The sequence below is a fragment of the Trachemys scripta genome, chromosome 2, assembly GCF_013100865.1.
Source record: "Trachemys scripta elegans isolate TJP31775 chromosome 2, CAS_Tse_1.0, whole genome shotgun sequence".
In the NCBI taxonomy this organism is placed as follows: domain Eukaryota; kingdom Metazoa; phylum Chordata; order Testudines; family Emydidae; genus Trachemys; species Trachemys scripta.
Genome location: NC_048299.1, coordinates 248,622,074 through 248,638,072, shown reverse-complemented (window position 1 = coordinate 248,638,072; position 15,999 = coordinate 248,622,074).

Sequence of the window (15,999 nt, the reverse complement as noted above, 5' to 3'; positions counted from 1 at the left end):
TATTTGACAGCAGTTGCTGGGAAAGCATGTGCTGCAGAAAGCTGGGGAGAGTGCTGAACCCAGCAAACCTTCTGTCATGCATAGAGCCATTGGGTCCCGACTTTGAAGGGTTAGGGAGCTCCCAGTCCTATGCGTGGGACCAATAGAAGCTTTCATAGAATCATAGAATCATAGAATATCAGAGTTGGAAGGGACCTCAAGAGGTCATCTAGTCCAACCCCCTGCTCAAAGCAGGACCAATTCCCAGCTAAATCATCCCAGCCAGGGCTTTGTCAAGCCGGGCCTTAAAAACCTCCAAGGAAGGAGACTCCACCACCTCCCTAGGTAACGCATTCCAGTGTTTCACCACCCTCCTAGTGAAATAGTTTTTCCTGATATCCAACCTGGACCTCCCCCACTGCAACTTGAGACCATTGCTCCTTGTTCTGTCATCTGCCACCACTGAGAACAGCCGAGCTCCATCCTCTTTGGAACCCCCCTTCAGGTAGTTGAAGGCTGCTATCAAATCCCCCCTCATTCTTCTCTTCTGGAGACTAAACAATCCCAGTTCTCTCAGCCTCTCCTCATAAGTCATGTGCTCCAGACCCCTAATCATTTTTGTTGCCCTCCGCTGGACTCTTTCCAATTTTTCCACATCCTTCTTGTAGTGTGGGGCCCAAAACTGGACACAGTATTCCAGATGAGGCCTCACCAATGTCGAATAAAGGGGAACGATCACGTTCCTCGATCTGCTGGCAATGCCCCTACTTATACAGCCCAAAATGCCGTTAGCCTTCTTGGCAACAAGAGCACACTGTTGACTCATATCCAGCTTCTCGTCCACTGTGACCCCTAGGTCCTTTTCAGCAGAACTGCTACCTAGCCATTCGGTCCCTAGTCTGTAGCAGTGCATGGGATTCTTCCGTCCTAAGTGCAGGACTCTGCACTTGTCCTTGTTGAACCTCATCAGGTTTTTTTCTGCCCAATCCTCTAATTTGTCTAGGTCCCTCTGTATCCGATCCCTACCCTCTAGTGTATCTACCACGCCTCCTAGTTTAGTGTCATCTGCAAACTTGCTGAGAGTGCAGTCCACACCATCCTCCAGATCATTAATAAAGATATTAAACAAAACCGGCCCCAGGACCGACCCTTGGGGCACTCCACTTGAAACCGGCTGCCAACTAGACATGGAGCCATTGATCACTACCCGTTGAGCCCGACGATCTAGCCAGCTTTCTATCCACCTTACAGTCCATTCATCCAGCCCATACTTCTTTAACTTGGTGGCAAGAATACTGTGGGAGACCGTATCAAAAGCTTTGCTAAAGTCAAGAAATAACACATCCACTGCTTTCCCCTCATCCACAGAGCCAGTTATCTCATCATAGAAGGCAATTAGGTTAGTCAGGCATGACTTCCCCTTCGTGAATCCATGCTGACTGTTCCTGATCACTTTCCTCTCCTCTAAATGTTTCATAATTGATTCCTTGAGGACCTGCTCCATGATTTTTCCAGGGACTGAGGTGAGGCTGACTGGCCTGTAGTTCCCCGGATCCTCCTTCTTCCCTTTTTTAAAGATGGGCACTACATTAGCCTTTTTCCAGTCATCTGGGACCTCCCCCGATCGCCATGAGTTTTCAAAAATAATGGCTAATGGCTCTGCAATCTCACCCGCCAACTCTTTTAGCACCCTCGGATGCAGCGCATCCGGCCCCATGGACTTGTGCACGTCCAGTTTTTCTAAATAGTCCCGAACCACTTCTTTCTCCACAGAGGGTTGGTCACCTTCTCCCCATGCTGTACTGCCCAGTGCAGCAATCTGGGAGCTGACCTTGTGCGTGAAGACAGAGGCAAAAAAATCATTGAGTACATTAGCTTTTTCCACATCCTCTGTCACTAGGTTGCCTCCCTCATTCAGTAAGGGGCCCACACTTTCCTTGATTTTCTTCTTGTTGCTAACATACCTGAAGAAACCCTTCTTGTTACTCTTAACATCTCTTGCTAACTGCAACTCCAAGTGTGATTTGGCCTTCCTGATTTCACTCCTGCACGCCTGAGCAATATTTTTATACTCCTCCCTGGTCATTTGTCCAATCTTCCACTTCTTATAAGCCTCTTTTTTGCATTTAAGATCAGCAAGGATTTCACTGTTTAGCCAAGCTGGTCGCCTGCCATATTTACTATTCTTTCTACACATCGGGATGGTTTGTTCCTGCAACCTCAATAAGGATTCTTTAAAATACAGCCAGCTCTCCTGGACCCCTTTGCCCTTCATGTTATTCTCCCAGGGGATCCTGCCCATCTGTTCCCTGAGGGAGTCAAAGTCTGCTTTTCTGAAGTCCAGGGTCCGTATTCTGCTGCTCTCCTTTCTTCCTTGTGTCAGGATCCTGAACTCGACCATCTCATGGTCACTGCCTCCCAGGTTCCCATCCACTTTTGCTTCCCCTACTAGTTCTTCCCTGTTTGTGAGCAGCAGGTCAAGAAAAGCTTTGCCCCTAGTTGGTTCCTCCAGCACTTGCACCAGGAAATTGTCCCCTACACTTTCCAAAAATTTCCTGGATTGCCTGTGCACCGCTGTATTGCTCTCCCAGCAGATATCAGGGTGATTAAAGTCTCCCATGAGAACCAGGGCCTGTGATCTAGCAATTTCTGCTAGTTGCCAGAAGAAAGCCTCGTCCACCTCATCCCCCTGGTCTGGTGGTCTATAGCAGACTCCAACCACAACATCACCCTTGTTGCTCCCACTTCTCAACTTTATCCAGAGACTCTCAGGTTTTTCTGCAGTATCATACCGGAGCTCTGAGCAGTCATACTCCTCTCTTACATACAACGCAACTCCCCCACCTTTTCTGCCCTGCCTGTCCTTCCTGAACAGTTTATATCCATCCATGACAGTACTCCAGTCATGTGAGTTGTCCCACCAAGTCTCTGTTATTCCAATCACATCATAGTTCCCTGACTGTGCCAGGACTTCCAGTTCTCCCTGCTTGTTTCCCAGGCTTCTTGCATTTGTGTATAGGCACTTAAGATAACTCAATGATCGTCCCTCTTTCTCAGCATGAGACAGGAGTCCTCCCCTCTTGCGCTCTCCTGCTTGTGCTTCCTCCCAGGATCCCATTTCCCCACTTACCTCAGGGCTTTGGTCTCCTTCCCCCGGTGAACCTAGTTTAAAGCCCTCCTCACTAGGTTAGCCAGCCTGCTGGCGAAGATGCTCTTCCCTCTCTTTGTTAGGTGGAGCCCATCTCTGCCTAGCACTCCTTCTTCTTGGAACACCATCCCATGGTCGAAGAATCCAAAGCCTTCTCTCCGACACCACCTGCGTAGCCATTCGTTGACTTCCACGATTCGACGGTCTCTACCCCGGCCTTTTCCTTGCACAGGGAGGATGGACGAGAACACCACTTGCGCCTCAAACTCCTTTATCCTTCTTCCCAGAGCCACGTAGTCTGCAGTGATCCGCTCAAGGTCATTCTTGGCAGTATCATTGGTGCCCACGTGGAGAAGCAGGAAGGGGTAGCGATCCGAGGGCTTGATGAGTCTCGGCAGTCTCTCCGTCACATCGTGTATCCTAGCTCCTGGCAAGCAGCAGACCTCTCGGTTTTCCCGGTCAGGGCGGCAGATAGATGACTCAGTCCCCCTGAGGAGGGAGTCCCCGACCACCACCACCCTCCTCCTCCTCTTGGGAGTGGTGGTCGTGGAACCCCCATCCCTAGGACAGTGCATCTTTTGCCTTCCAATCATGAGGTGAGGGAAGATTTTTCTCCCCCATCCTGCTTCCATGTATGGACCAAGCAGGAGAGGAAGTCAGCTCAGAGGTGATTTGCCACCCATCTATGAATACTGCAGCTTTAATAGAGGTACAGAAGAGGCATGGTAGGGGCTGTGGTGCTAGATCTGACAGCTAAGAATCATGGCTTCTGCTAGAAAAACAGTCCCAGAGTCACTTAGTATGAAAATAAGCTCCTGCTAGGCCAATCAAGTCCTATGCCTGTGGATAGCAATGTAGAGATCTCTCAGTAGGGTGGTCAATAGGGACATTCAGGAGGAACTAAGATGGATTCCCACTACTCAGATTAGTTTTGAGATGGCAGAGGCAGCAGGGCAATTTATTCATACAGTATTGCTGAAATGTTTGTTATAACTCTCCTCATCTCTGATGAGTGGAAACTTCAAGCATGTGTGGAACCTGCAGATTCTTGCAATCTGTCCCACTGTGTGGCTCCTGCTGTCAGTCACAGAGCCTCTGCATTTTCTTAACATTTTTTGCTATTTGTGTGTGTGTGGGGGGGGGGGGGGGAACAGAAGTGTGGAAAGAGGGACGGGGATAGCAGAAGATAAATGTTTGCATGTAAAAATAGTAATCTGCATTGATAGGCTGCCTTTCATCCAAGGGTCTAAAAGCCTCATACCACATACCTGTGAGGCAGGTAGATCTCATTACACTGATTGTATGGTTCTGGGATCTGTGAATGTTCAACACCTCTGCACATCAGGCCACTGTCTTAGCTAATTAAATAAAGATGTTGATCTCAAGTTTGAAAGTGTTGGCCTCAGTGACTTGCCCAAGGTGACAAGTCAAACAGTGACTTTGTGAAAATTAAAACTAGAACCTGGGAGTCAAGACTGTCAATCAGCTGGATAGCATAAGTATGCCCAGAATTTTCAAACATCCTTTGGGCTCAAGAGTTATCTGAGGGCGGCCCTGCTGAGTTCAGAAGGCTGCAAATTATTACAGGAATTGTTAGTGATTTTTCCAAAAGCAGATGTTTTCACAGTGTGATACAGACAGTAGCTTTATGAGTTATATAAAAAATGTATGTAAACTGAGCTTTCTAGACCATGAAAGTATATTATCAGTGAAAAATATATATTCTTTGTAGGCTCCCTGCACATATTTTTATGGCAGAAAAAATAAGGAACCTACATTTCATATCTTTACCACAAAACTTGCCATTTCTATTTGGATTTCTTCAGCTTTATGCCAGAGTTTGTACTCCTTACAGGAGTCGTCCTTGGGTTATTGGTCATTAATGAAGGGATGATATTTCTACTAATTGATATATGTTTTAAATGTAATTAGCTTTTTAACTAATGTATAGATTTCATGAATACCAAACTGATTTTATTCACAGACTGTAACTGGGTTTTGCCCCATGTATGATTTTAGCTACAAGAAAATTTGATTTACTACAACAGATAGTTAGGTCATCTCATTTGCTATGCTAAATGGTCATTTTCCCATTGCAAATACAGACACTAGGGCCCTAATAATACAATTTTAGAAATTAGGGCTGGAAGGGACCTCGAGAGGTCATCTAGTTCAGCCCCCTGCATTGAGGAATGACCAAGTAAACCTAGACCGTCCCTGACAGGTGTTTATTTAATCTGTTCTTAAAAACCTCCAATGACTGGGATGCCACAACCTCCCTTAGAAGTCTATTCCAGTGTTTAACTAACCTTAGAGCTATTGGGAAAAGCTTTTTATCAAACCTAAATCTCCCTTGCTGCAGATTAATCACATTACTTCTTGTCCTACCTTCAGTGGCCATGAAGAACAATCAATGACTGTCTCCTTTATATCAGACCATAACATATTTGTTATCAGGTTACTTTTCAGTCTTTTTTTTTTTTTCCCAAGACTAAACATGCCCAGTTTTTTTTACTTTCCTCATAGGTCATTTCTGTTGCTCTTCTTTGGACTCTCTTTTCCATTTGTCCACATCTTCCTTAAAGGACACATTACTCCAGCTGAGGCCTCACCAGTGCCAAGTAGAGCAGGACAATTACCCCCCAGGTTTACATACAACACTCTGGTTAATATACCCTAGAATATTAGCCTTTTTGGCAGCTGCATCACATTGTTGGCTCACACTCAATTTGTGATCCACTATAACTCCCTGAACTTTTTCAGCGATATTACAGCCTAGTCAGTTATTTCCCCATTTTGTAGTTGTTCATTTGATTTTTCCTTCATAAGTGTAGTACTTTGTATGTCTTTACTGAATTTAATCTTGATGATTTAAGATCAATTCTTCAAAGTCATCGTTAATTCTAATCCTGTCCTCCAAAGTGCTTGCAGCCTCTCCCAGCTTGGTGTCATCCACAAATTTTATAAGCCTACTTTCCACTCTATTATCCAAGTCATTAATAAAAATATTGACTAGTATTGGAACCAGGACAATCTCCTGTGGGACCCCACTAAATACGTCCTTGCCATTTGACAGCAAACCATTGATAACTACTCTCGGAGTGTGAGTTTTCAACCAGTTAGGCGCCCATCTTATAGTAATTTTATCTAGACTCCATTTCCCTAGTTGGCTTATGAGAATGTCATGTGGGGCTGTGTCAAAAGTCTTATTAAAATCCATCACTACTTCTTCCCTTCTATCCATGAGGCCAGTAGCTCTTTCAAAGAAGGAAAATAGGTTGGTTTGACATGATTTGTTCTCGATAAATCCATGCTGGCTACTCCTTCCAATCCTATTATCCTCTAGATGCTTACAAATTGATCATTTAATAATTTGTTCCAGTATCTTTCCAGGAATCAAAGTTAGGCGGACTGGTCTATAATTCCCAGGTCCTCTTTGTTACCCTTTTTAAAGATCAGTACTATGTTTGCCCTTCTCCAGTCATCTGGGACCTCATCCATCCTCCAGGAGTTCTCAAAGATAATCACTAATGGTTCTGAGATTGCTTCAGCTAGGTTCTTGAAATTCACTCCTGGGGTATTTATCAGGTTCTGCTGATTTGCCTACATCTACCTTGTTAAAATATTCTTTAACCAGTCCTTTCCCTATTGTAGCTTGTATTAAACATCTGGTCCCAATTAGTGAAGATTGAAGTGTAAAAGGCATTAAAAAGCTCAGCCTTCTTGGTGTTGTCCTTTCTTAGCTCTCCTTCCCTGACAAGCAGTGGACTTATGCTATAAACAACAGATTTCAGCAGCCTAAAATGGAAGTGATTTTTTACATTGTTGGTGAGAGGAAAGACCAGCACAACACACCCTTTCACTATTAACAATGGTTAGCACTTCATCAGCGTGAAAAGAAACAACTCTGATTTTGAGTCCTACCCCTCCTTTCCAGTATTGTCCATGAAGAGGAGTCTTCAACTGCACATTTATAGTCACAAGTTCTTATACTAGTTCTCCTAGCCAATCAGACTTCAAGTTCATTAGAGATCCACCCATCCTAGATTAAAGCTGTGTGAATAACTGATTGATTCCCTGGCCATATAATAAAAAAAATTGTTTTGTGTCAACCTGAAATGAAATTTTTTCAAAATGTTTGGTAAATCAAAACAAATTTAGATTTGGTTCAGACAAAAAAATGTTTTGGCTGACATTTGCAATTTTTATTTTTTAATAAAACTGAAGTTGTTTTGAATAAAAAAAATCAAGCTGTTTCATTTTAAAAATGACAAAATAAAACATTACAATTTTCAGATTTTTTTTATTTTAAACAATTTGGTAAATTCTACATGAATCTGCAAATGCCAGTCAATCCAAATCTGCCCTTTTTTTGGATGAAGAAAAATCTTTGGATGAAAACTTTCACCAGGCTCTACTCTAGATGCATAGATTTCATAGGCATCAGCAGTGAGAGAATTCCGGGCCTCCTGCTCCTAAAGTAGATGCCTCCGTGACTTGAACTAAAGGAGAATCTCAACTGGCAATTGTCGTATTATGGTGTATATCTTTTCTGGGCCAGGGCAGTTGTGATATTACATAGCCAGAGGAGGGAAGTTGGTCACAAGGACATTAGGGAGTACATTACATATGTTCTACTGCTTTATAGCCCATTATGATCACCCTCTATAAGGTAACACTGTGACTCGCAGGCTTATTTTAATAACCGCAAATTAATTTGTTTACCCTGACTTTTAGAACTTTGCAAAATTCATAGATTCCAAGGCCATAAGAGACCGTTGTGATCATCTAATATAACCTCCTGTATAACACAGGCTATAGAACTTCCCCCCAATAATTCCTAGAGCAGCATATCTCTTAGAAAATACATCCAAACTTGATGTAAAAATTGTCAGTGATGATAGAGAATCCACCATGACCCTTAGTACATTATTCCAATGGTCAAATACTCTCACCGTTAACAAAATATGCCTTATTTCCAGTCTGAATCTGTCTAGCTTCAATGTCTAGCCATTGGATGTTTATAATGTAAAACAAAACTGGAGGCTTTTTATAATGTTTAATGTCTTAGCAGGTAACTGCCTCTGGGCAATTTAGACTGTCCTGGAAACAAAGTGAGTCAGCATGTCCCAATCTTTGCAAGGCAGGAGTAGAGTAAGAGCCTGTCGTAAGCCCTGCATCCTCGCATCTACAGGACCTAACCCACCCACACACAATTCAGCAACAACACTAACTGAGAAACAAAGACTTTAGCCTGGCCTTGAAGGAAGTCAAAGCTGAAGTGTGGCATATTTAGTAGTGAGGGGAGAGGTACACAGATTCAGACCATTGATGGTTAATGCCCTTCTGAATCCCTGTTCCCCTCCCTTGGATCATGCCAATCTCAATAGTCAATAAACAATCAGGTCAGCTTTTCATTAATTTTGCAAACAGTAATTGATTTGATTTGGGGATTTTTCACAGTAAACTAAGCACCTTCCTTACTGACAAAGAGTGTCTAAAAAGGGAAGCTGAGCACTGGAGCATCAGGTGGAAGAGAAGGGAAAGATGAATCAAAGGGAAAATCCAGCCATCTCGTTCATTGTTTCGGTCTGAGTCTTGGCTGTGTGAGCTGTACTTCTGGGACTCACTCGGAGAGAGAGGTTGGAGTGGGTGGCCACAAGCAGCAGTGAGAGAAATGTTAGGAAGTAAATCCATTAACAATTGGCTGCAAATAAATAAATCCCTTAATTTCACATTTACACTGAGTGAATCAGTGTTGAGTTGAAAGAAAAAAATAATTTCTTGCATCTGGAAAATCTAAAAGAAAAAGGTTGATGGCTGGGGAGGACCAATGCAACTTGAGCAATCTGTAAAAGGAGAGGTAAAATCCACCAAAACAAACAGGAAAACAGTCAGGGAGGAGCCAAGGGATGGGGGAGAACATATACTATTCTGTGTTGTTTGGAAATGTAAGGGAGAGAAAGAGCAAAAGGTGAGAGAGAAACAGCCTCTGGAAGCAGGACAGCCCCAGAACAGTAGTGTGGTGGGGAATGTGGCATAAAAACATAGGGCCAGATTCTGTCACCATTACTCACATGGAATAGGACCTTCTTCCTTGGGTAATCAATTGGAAATGAATGGGATTAACCATGAAGTAAGGTACAACCCAGTGTGAGTATGGATAACAAAATCTGACTCTTGGAGAGCTAGATCTCATGTGCCCACCACGATCAGGATTCACCCTGATAGCTTATATCTTGAGCTTTCTAGTTTCCTACCTCCTCCAAGTCAAATCTGTGCACAAGTGCCCTAAGCACAGAATCAAACAAATGGTCAGAGGAGCTCAGGTGTTACTGGTCCTGCAGACACAGGGGCCAGTCATTCATTTTTCATTTAAATTCAATGAAACTTTATTGGCATGACAAATTATGCAAGTGTCAGCAAAGTATCAGGGAGACCTACCCCTTGAGTATCTGTCAGAGCTAGATATGTTTCCCCCACGGAAGGGCAGTATAGTCTGGGGTTTGAGCTACCACACTTTGCACTGTACACTGGGGACTTGACCTCAGCTCATATAGACAGCGGGTTACCCTCCTCACCAAAAGCATTACCAGGATGGAAGACGAACCCTCCTACTAGAACTTAGACTTTGTCTGCAGCTGTGAGAGGTTGAACAGAGTTTACAGAGGCAGCTGGTAACAGATTTCACAGCACAGACCCTTTGTAATTAAATATGAGTTATGTATCAAAATTGAAGATTATTCAGATAGCACCATATGTATGTATGACAATTTGCAGGTATGACACAAGAGTGCTTCCCTAAGGAGCTTGCAGTCTGATAAAATCAGAAGTGCCACAGACTTCATTTTTCATATGCAGGCCTCATAATTTATTCTCATCTTCACTCTTCATGTCAGCCTTTCTTCTGTGTTACCCAGTGTGTATTTGCCATGCATTGCAATTGATTATTTTTTGATGAGCCCTCAATATCTCCACTACCTGATTTGTACAGCCTTTTGCAAAACAAACTAACTCCAAAAAGAAAAGAAAATTCCTCGCCGAGAACCCATATGGGAACATTTACCACAGAATGATACCATTGTTAATGTACAAAAGAGGCAGGCCCACACCTGCCAACTCTGCTGGTTTTCCTGGGACTAACTTGGGTGGTCTCAATCCCAGGTGAAGCCCAGGACAGCTGGTTTAGCTCATTAGATAACAAAAAGTGGAATTCCAGTGACTAGGGGCCACAGTGGGGAGCCAGGAATAGATACAACAGTTTCCTGGGCCCTGTTGTGAGTGATGAGGGAGTTGGTAGTTCAGTTTTCCCACCCCTTCCCAATTCATGGAGATGTAGAAAAGAAGACCCAGTGGTGGCTATTGGAGGATGTGGAGCACATGGGAGAGGAACAGAATGTTTTGTAGGACACTCACAAGAGAACATAAGAGGAACACAGGCAGCAAACACACTTGGACATGTACACCAGGGGATGAGGAACACTGTAGGGGGATATGCAGACAACACACTGATGGGATACTGGGAGATTAAGAAAACCACAAACCTCCCCAACTCACAGGACAGAGACAAACAGGAGAAAGACCAGGAGGCCAAAAGACCCACCTGTCCCCTGAATACTACAGAGGGAACACAAACCTATCTTTCCTCTCCGAAGGTTCTAGAGGAAGGGTTTCAGGCCACTGGGCTTCCCTTCCCCCCAGAAGGCAATCGAGATAAAGGGGGTAGTTAAGGAACAGAGGATCAAGGAGCCTCCATAGGTTCAGTTCGGTGTCCAAATTTCTCGGTGCTGCTCTAAGCCCCTGTCACTTTGAGGCCCTGAACATAGTTATATTTAGAACACAGAAGTCACCAGGAAGCATAGAATTCTCCCTTTCCCCCTGGGATAGCCAAGCTTTTGTTAGAATGTTCCCTAGAAATTGTTTTTCTTTAAATGTTGGTAACCTGGCAGACTGCTCACCAGAAAATGAATATGGAAGACACAGCTGTGCGTCTGGCAGTGCCCTAGAAGAGCAGCATAGCTTTCCTCCTCATTCATGCTACTCGTTCATTCATCACCGGTGATTTGAGGTAAGCAAGAGGGCAGACTAGCAAGTGACATGTCAGTTAATTAAAATATTCCTCAGAGAACTGGGTGTAACAATGATAGAGTTTAGGAGAAAGCACCCTAGAGTTTGCGCATTAAATTCACAAACTAACCCAACCTTTGGTAGTACATTTCTAGCCATTTACATTTATGGAAACCTCTTTGTGAGAGGGGTCAAGCAGCTGGATAAAAGTGAGTATATAGTTATTACAATTTTATTCTTAGCTGTTCAGAGCAGAGATTTGTCTTTACCTTCTCTCTTGTAAAACATCAACCATATTGTCAGGCTAAGTAAATAATAATTGGCCAACCAAACAGCAAATAACCAATGAAAAGCACTTCACGCTAGCAGCAACAGCAGCATTTCCAGCTGATGCTACACTTTGTAAACATTTCTAGCCCAGCTGAGCTGGTAAGGACCAACAAGCTGTTATTTCTCAACCAGCTATCCCAGCAGGCCTAGTTTCATTAAAGAAACACTAACATGAATGCAGTATTAATCTAGTCGTAAACTCATAATCTTAAAATCCCCACACCCCTCATTGTAGGTGTCTATCCCAAGTATAACCCCCTTCTGGCTGTTGTGGGACAACTTTACCATTGCACCATGAGGCTGTCCTACCATCTTACAGAGAAGAAAGAAAAACTAGAAAGAAGAGCCAGATAAACAGCCACTCACAAAACACAGAGAGAGACACACACACACACTAGTCATACCAGGTAAGTAGTTTTGTACTCCTGCTACCAAGTACACCACAATCCTTCACATCCACACTAGTATGTCTGCCAAAATAACTGCTTCTCTTTGGTATCCTAATCAGCACCAGGGAAGGAAATACAAGGAGGACGATGGAGCCACCCCCCACCCCCCGCATCCATCTGCTCTAAAAACTCTTCTTTCAGGGATCACAAAGAATCACACCAGCACTGAGTTTGTCAGTACTCAGTCAACTTGCTAATCAATTCTTCTTGAGAATTAATGCCTTTTTGCCATCCTCTATCACTTTCCATGTAATAACTAGGGTAGAGGAATGTGACCCCTCCACACCCCTTTTTATTCCATTTTAGTCAAGACTATCAATGGTGCCAGAGTAGCCCGCTGGCTTTGTGTCATTCATATATGGAGGGTAGGATGGACGCCTCCCAAGGCTGCAGGAGTGGAGGGAAATTTGGAGTTTTCCTCCTATACTTTCCCCCTTCTAATTCTGCTCCATTCTCTCCATCCTCACCAGTACTATGGCAGTACTTCTTACCATTGGTCCATTCTTTCCCCCCCCTCCATGATCTGCCTGGCACACATGGTCAGAGTGTGGGAGCCAAGCAGAGATGTTTAAAAAAAGCCCCTGCAATGATTGTGGCTTGTGTATCAAGCAGAGTGGGGAATACTGATGACAGAAGTCATTGAAGGGGAAGAGAACAGCAGTAACTCTTCTGCTGACTGTTTCCCTCCCTCTCTGTTGCCTCTGGCCTCTTCCCACTCAGTTTTTTATCTTGCTCTCCAGTTGCACTTCAAAGTGAAATTTGCTGTTAGCCCAACTAGGGGCAGCTCAGCAGTACTTGGTGACTACATGGATTTCTGTAGCTGGCCAATATCAGGCAGTGTTAGCCAGGACGGGGTCATGACCAGGACCACACTGATTCAGCACATCCCCTAGGAAGCCTATGTTTATATTCTAGCGCTCAAGTGTCTACAGTCAAAAGGCTGATGCACTAGTCACTGCAACACCAATATCCACACAGGAGTAAGTGTCATTTTAGAATGAGTAGTAGTATATAGAGACCAAATGGACTTTGATGCTTAGCTCTAGCCTTTAGTAAAGATGTGAGATCTAACAGGCGACAGCAGTCAGTAACTCCTGCTTAAAGTAGACATCAAAATTAAAACTAGTTCTCTATTTTTGACTTGCCTTGGAAAGGAAGTTCAGTTTAGCATCAGAGTGTTCCCAAGTAACTGATGATGACTAATCCCTGTGCAGATTTACTTCTCTACACTGCTTTGTGTTGCACAATGCACATTCATGCTGACTCATCATAAATTCCTTCATTGGGGTGGGGGGAGAGAACTGAATGGTTTGGGGTAGCCGGTATGCATTTATTAATACCAGTCTGTGCGGGATTGACCTATTCAGAAGCAGGGTAGAAAAGCAATATCTCTCTGCAACAGTTGTTACTTGCCTATAGGGTTTTATTAGCTTCATAAGACAGCCATTTGCAGAGAGGAACCACACAGTCATACATCAGTGCTGGAAAACTTTAAATCTGGCTTTATTACTGTAGGTTGGAGAGCCTTGTGTTAATGACTGACTGGGGTTTGTGCGCACATTACAGAGTAATGGTGTGTAATTGCTATTTTGAGGTTGCATAGAGCGGGAAGATGGTCTTATGGCTAAAAGCACAGGACTGGATTTCAGATGTTTTGGGGTCTAGTCTTAGCTCTGCAATAGACTTCCTGTGTGATCTTGGTCAAGTCATGTATAATCAGTCTGTGCCTCAGTTTCGCCTCCAGTAACATAGATCTTTTAAGGCTTAATTTATTAATGTTAATAAGTGGATTTTTAAAAGCACTCAACAGTGGCCTACCTCTGTTCCCATTGAGGTTAATGGCACTTTATCACTGACTCCTATGGAAATAAAATTAGGTCAATGCTAAGTACTTTTGAAAATCCCATCTGCTAAATCCATTTGAGATCCTCAGATTGAAGATTTCAAAGTACTGCACAATTCTTCCCCTACCCTTGCTACATACACTCCTCCTAAACCTTCTTCAAGAATCATCTCCCTCTGTGCTCACCTCCATTACCCTCACGTTGGGAACACTCTCCTTTCTTTGTGTGCCATGTTCCCTCTCTCCCCATTGTCACAGTTACTGGGCTAGCTGCAACTCTGACCCCACCTAGTCTTTTTGAGCATGCCCCCTCTCAGGCATCAGGCTTCTAGCCATCACCTGCCTTGGGGTGGAATCAGGCAAATCTCCCACTCTCAGATCGGGCTCTGGGCTGAAGTCCCCTTTGATCAACCATGATTACCTCAGCAGCCCTGACCTGGGTTCACTACCAGCAGTTCATCTCCATCTGGGAGCTATGGCAGTGGTATCCAGTAATGAAACAGCCTTCTTAAAGCAGAGTATTCATGATTTAGCACAAAAGTATTTCAGAGAAAACCTGTATTAAAATAATACACCAGTCCTATACACATGTCTGGTTTACCAGGTATCTATCCATCTTCCACATGGGCACCTGGTAGGCCTAAGATTCCTGTAGCCCCACTCCCTTGAGACCTCTAGGATCTGATTGGCAAAGTCTGTTCCCTTCATTCCCAAACCATTTCTCCTCCCCCTCCCCCTCCTACTCTTCTCCGTGGCTGCAAGGAGAATCTACTTTCAAAGCTGTTTAGTCTTTTTGATCACTCTCCTTCCCAGAGACTAAGTCACTTTTAAAATGTTTATAGCCCTTTGGTCTAATAGTTCCCAGAATTGCCAAAACAGCTGTGTTGCTTTGGGCTGCAGACAGGATATAGGATGCTCAAGGCTAATAGCTTAAGTCTTTCAAGTGTGTGCTGGGAAGTTCTGATCTTGAGAATCATCGAGTTACCTTCCTATTTGTTCTTCCCTCCATCCTCATTGAATTAAAGCAATATCGGAAGAATGGAATAAACAGTCCATTACTCCAGTGTAAGCATACAGGCTCTCTTGATAGCTAGGTTAGATATAGTATTCATAACTTTATTACAACTCAGAATTCTGAGATTATTACATAGCAGCTGCCCGTCTGTCACAATCACCTTCAAAGTGCATTTCTATGCTGAAAAGTGACTGTAAAATTAACATGCTTATCATGCCTGTTAATGAGTTCATAGCAAATTTGCTCAGTTTACAATTAAAGAACTATAAACTCAACCTGGAATCTGAGTGTCAAACTGCCCTCCTTCCAGCCCATGCCTCATCCCCACTAATACAAATACTGTCAATGGAACTTCACCAACAATTGTGTTGATGAGACATGAACCAGAAAATAATCTTTGCAGAAGTCAAATGTAGTAAACGTGTTTGTCTCCAAAGTCAGCATATTTGGCTCTCTCTATATACACACAGTGATCTATTGAGTGGGAAGGAGCCATTTTAATATGGTCACTTTTCCTACCATAACTGCACTTGAAAATATGCTTCTTCCCTATGGCCATTAAGTGAAAATCCACCAAGTATAATTCACATATTATATTAAAGGAGAGGCTAATATTAAGGTTGCCTGACACTTTACATTATAAAACACTTTGCCAAACTTTAACTGTTTAGGCTGAAATATTACATGCCAAGTGGCTTCCTCAGACTGAACCTTTTTTTTGAAAAATATCAGCCAAAATAGTTTAGCCATTCATGAGAAGGAGGCAAAGGAGAAATATATTGTTTGGCCCATATTAAAAATTCTGGCAACCTTTTCTGTGAGCAGCTCTAGAGCCCCCATGCTGTGAAGCAGGGACTCGAAAGTTAGCAAGCAGGTAATATTGTGTCAGGGATTGGCCTTTTGCCATCCCCATGAAAACCCACCCACATTTGGCCAAGTTATAAACCTTTAAAAAAATCACAGTTTGAACATTCTCAATAGAGACTTGTTTTACTTTAGCAGCTAAAATTTCCAAAGATTTCATCCTCACTGACCATGCTTGAGCTTTTCACAGCAACTAGTATTAGGCTTTGTCTACATTACCACTTTTGTTGGTAAAACTTTTGTTGGTTAGGGGTGTGAAAAAACCCCACACCTCTGGCCAACGTAAGTTTCACTTACAAAAGTG